A 4,540-nucleotide genomic window follows, 5' to 3' on the forward strand; every position below is an offset into this window, starting at 1 on the left:
AGTCCCGACACTTTTATGTTTAATAATTATCAAAAGTTGTAATATATTTATATTGTATTGATCAAGCATGTACTAATAACTGTAGTAAGTCAATCCAGAAGAAAAACATTAGTGCATAAAATTTTAAGTTCAGGGACTTCCCTGATGGTCCTGTGGGTAAGAATCCACACTCCCGAAGCAGGGGGCCCGGGTTCGATCACTGGGTGGGGAACTGGATCCCGCATGCATGCCACAATTAAGAGTCTGCATGCCACAACTAAGAGTCCATGCCGCAACTAAACATGCCACAACGAAGATCCCACGTGCCACAACTAAAACCCAGAGCAGCCTAAATAATAAATAAATATTTTTAAAAAATTTTAAGTTTAAAGGACGTGAAAAAAGTTTTAAAATTCAATTAATGTACTTATTTTGTCATAGAAGAATATGATTGGGTGATCAATAAAATACTTTCAGGTATAAAAATATAATTGTATTAAATTCTTGGGGAAATGGAAGCGGGAAAAAAAAGTTCAAGAATCAAAAGGAATTATGCAAAAACTTAAAAAAAAAAAGATGACAGGGACTTCCCTGGTGGCGCAGTGGTTAAGAATCCGCCTGCCAGTGCAGGGGACACAGGTTCAAGCCCTGGTCTGGGAAGATCTCACATGCCGCAGAGCAACTAAGCCCGTGTGCCACAACTACTGAGCTTGTGCTCTAGAGCCCACGAGCCACAACTACTGAAGCCCGCGTGCTTAGCGCCTGTGCTCTGAAACAAGAGAAGCCACCGCAATGAGAAGCCCACGCACCACAATGAAGACCCAACGCAGCCAATACATAAATAAATTTATTTATTAAAAAAAAAATTACAGACGGTAGGTATCAAATTTCTTGGGTGTTTACCCTCCACTGGTTACAATTTAAAGTGATGTAACAGGGGCAGAACAGGAATAAAGACGCAGATGTAGAGAATGGACTTGAGGACACAGGGAGGGGGAAGGTTAAGCTGGGACGAAGTGAGAGAGTAGCACTGACATATATACATTACCAAAAGTAAAACAGATAGCTAGTGGGAAGCAGCCGCATAGCACAGGGAGATCAGCTCGGTGCTTTGTGTCCACCTAGAGGCGTGGGATAGGGTGGGTGGGAGGGAGATGCAAGAGGGAGGAAATATGGGGATATATGTATATGTATAGCTGATTCACTTTGTTATACAACAGAAACTAACACACCACTGTAAAGCAATTATACTCCAATAATGATGTAAAAAAAAATTAAGTGATGTAACAATTTAGAGTATCAATATTTACAATGCACAATATTCATCTTTTGCATCTATTTAAACATATCATGTTGTAAGTTATCTTAGGAAAACTGTACATATGATCTTTAAAATGTGCAAGAGAAACATAGTTTCAAAATTCTTTCACTGAGGCCTGAGAGCAAAACGTTGGAATCCCTGTCCTTAAGAGGTGGGCCTTGTGGCAGGAATTGAACACTAAAAGGGAAGCAGCACCTCCTTGTGGCAAACAGACGTTGTAGCAGAAATGAGCAAGGGACAAGAGCTGAGACCTAGAGGCTCGGCTCACCTTACACAGGAGCGTGCTTCTCCACTGCAGAATCTGAAAGGGTTAGGTGTCGTTCCAACTCTCAGACCTGCCAATTGTAGCTGTGGCCTCTGGGATCCAGCCACAACAAATAGGAACCAGAGAACAATCCACAAGAACAGGCAAGGCTGGGACTTCCCTGGCGGCGCACTGGTTAAGAATCTGCCTGCCAATGCAGGGGACACAGGTTCGAGCCCTGGTCCGTGAAGATCCCACATGCCGCAGATCCCACATGCCGCAGATCCCACATGCTGCAGAGCCTGTTCTCCGCAACGAGAAGCCACCGCAATGAGAAGCCCATGCACCACAACAGAGTAGACCCAACTCGTCGCAACTAGAGAAAGCCAGTGTGCAGCAATGAAGACCCAACGCAGCCAAAAATAAATAAAATTTAATTAATAAATAAAAGTAATGAGTCCTATTAATTGAATACCCACTGTGAAAAGTAGCTCTTTACTTAAAAAAAAAAAAAAAGTTAACCTTCCTTGTGGTCCTCTAACCAGTGAAAGCTGCCCAGGACCTTCTAGAATGAAGGAGACCAAAGGTCCCCTACAATCTCGGAGCAGGGAAACACTCTTCAGAGAGTTGCTCCTTTCCTGTCCCCTCAGTGCCTTAGCCCCAGGCCAAGCCCTGTGAGGTAATAGCTATCATCCTAGGTCTGGAACTCTGCATCTCCATGGGTCTTTAACTCCCCATTACTCTCTGAAATACAGCAAGAATGCCAAAGAGTATCAAAACAAATGTAGGCGTGAATGAATCTCACAAACATTATGCTAAGTGAAAGAAGCCAGTCACAAAAAGCCACAGGTTTTATGCTTCCAGTTATATGAAATGTCCAGAGTAGGTGCAGACAGAAAGTAGGTTAGTGTTTGGTAGAGGCTGGGGGATGGAGAAGATGGGGAATAACTGCTAATGGGTACAGTTTCTTTTTGGGTTGATGAAAGATGTTCTAAAACTACACTGTGGGGACTTCCCTGGTGGTCCAGTGGTTAAGACTCTGAGCTTCCACTGCAGGAGGGGCAGGTTCCATCCCTGTTGGGGGAACTAAGATCCCACATGCCCTGCGGGGAAGGCCATAAAAACCTAAAAACAAACAAACAAACAAAAAAAACCCACTAGATTGTGATGATCGCACAATTCTGTGAATATGCTAAAAACCATTGAATTGTACACGTTAAATTGGTGAACTTTATGGTAAGTGGATTATATCCCCCCAAAAGCTGTTTTTAAAATGTATTAGACAAATTTAAATCAAATATATGTCAAATGTGATCGACTTGTTAGCAAAAGAACCAGCAAAAAGAAATGCAAACAAACATGACAGCTCAGAGAAGGTGTCAAAGTTGGGAAGTGGAACATTGACACAAGCTGCCAGAAAAAAACAAAAGGAGCTTCAGTTTCCTTTCCCAAGATGGTTCAGTTACTACAATAGTTAAGAAGGAGTCTGTGTAGGCCGGGCGACCCAGCAGCTGAGCACCGCTGAGGAGAGTACAGCTCATTTTAAAAACACAGGATGAGACTCGAGGTCTGAAACTGAAATACAAGATTTCATCGCCATAAGTAGCATCAGATGAGGAGGCGGGAAACCTGAAACCGAGAGGAGGGCGCAATCTCCAATTTTTTTTTTTTTTTTTTTTGCAGCACAGCTTAAAGTGATCTTAGTTCCCCCACCAGGGATGGAACCCGGGCCCAGGCAGTGAAAGCTCCGAGTCCTAACCACTGGACTGCCAGGGAATTCCGCAAGCTGCAATTTTAAAGAGGACACTGCTACGAATTTTTCACAAACGGCATAATATTCTAGAGTACATCCCGGACGTGCACGGTGCAAAACAGACAAAACACCTGTGCGCCCACCACTCATTTTAAGAAAAAGGGGGCTTCCCTGGTGGCGCAGTGGTTGAGAGTCCGCCTGCCAATGCAGGGGACACGGCTTCGTGCCCCGGTCCGGGAAGATCCCAAATGCCGCAGAGCGGCTGGGCCCCTGAGCCATGGCCGCTGAGTCTGCGCGTCCGGAGCCTGGGCTCAGCAATGGGAGAGGCCACAACAGTGAGAGGACCGCGTACCGCAAAGAAAAAAAAAAAAAAAAAAAAAAAAAGGAAATTGTCAAATTTTAAAACTCCCGAATGCCCTCACTCCACCAAAGGGAGAAACCACGGTCCTGAATTTTGTGCCGATTATTTACTTGCTATTTTTTTCTTTTCCAATTTAACAGCAAAGTCTTTAACAGAAATCAAACTCAGACGTACAAATGTACAAAACATAAAACCTGGGTCTCTGATCAGTCTGGCGTGTGAATGCCAGCTTGCCAATCCTCCGCTTCGCCGCCTAGTGGTGACGCAGGGGCACTGTGTGAATACTAAGATCTTTCCCGAACGGAAAGGACGCGGGCTTGCCTTATTTGCATACCCACAGTGCACTGCACATAGTACAAGTTTAAAATGGCAAAATTTTAAATTATCTTCTACTTATATTTTCTAAAATTAGACCCTTTATTTACAGACTAGTCTAGATATTTTTGTTCAGGCACTGGATCTTGGTGTTAACTAGCCACTATCAGTGTTCTAGGAGTTTCTCTTACCCCAGGTGTGAGTTACAAAAGAATTTGTCATACTCTGGTTTCTCTTCAGATCGTATAAATCTTTCGCCTTTTACTAAAGATTTCCGTGGAGAGGAACAACTCTGAGTTTTAAACTAATTTTTTGAGGCCTTGCTTCGGCAAGGCTACTTAAAGTTGTTGTAAAATGAGAATTAATTTGGGGTGGTCGGAATCGCTGTTTTAAGTTTTCTGGTATTTTCTGATTATTTGTTTTGTATATGAGTATCCCACTTTGAGACTTTAGCAGACAACCAATGGGACTTCCCTTTCAGTGTAGTAACTGTTGTTCCATATTGTTTTTCTATGTTTAGTATTTTCTGTAGTTGTCAGTGCTCCGTATGAAATTCAAACTAAAATA

The 4,540-nt window shown here is 43.0% G+C and overlaps 1 non-coding gene across 1 annotated transcript; it reads left to right on the forward strand.

Moving 5' to 3' along the window:
- Positions 1-4,193: 4,193 nt before the first annotated feature.
- LOC112066309 (U5 spliceosomal RNA) lies at positions 4,194-4,309 on the forward strand. Its single transcript, XR_002892551.1, has one exon. It is a non-coding gene; the product is annotated as a U5 spliceosomal RNA (small nuclear RNA).
- Positions 4,310-4,540: the final 231 nt, after the last annotated feature.

Source organism: Physeter macrocephalus, chromosome 11 (genome assembly GCF_002837175.3).
Source record: "Physeter macrocephalus isolate SW-GA chromosome 11, ASM283717v5, whole genome shotgun sequence".
Lineage (NCBI taxonomy): Eukaryota > Metazoa > Chordata > Mammalia > Artiodactyla > Physeteridae > Physeter > Physeter macrocephalus.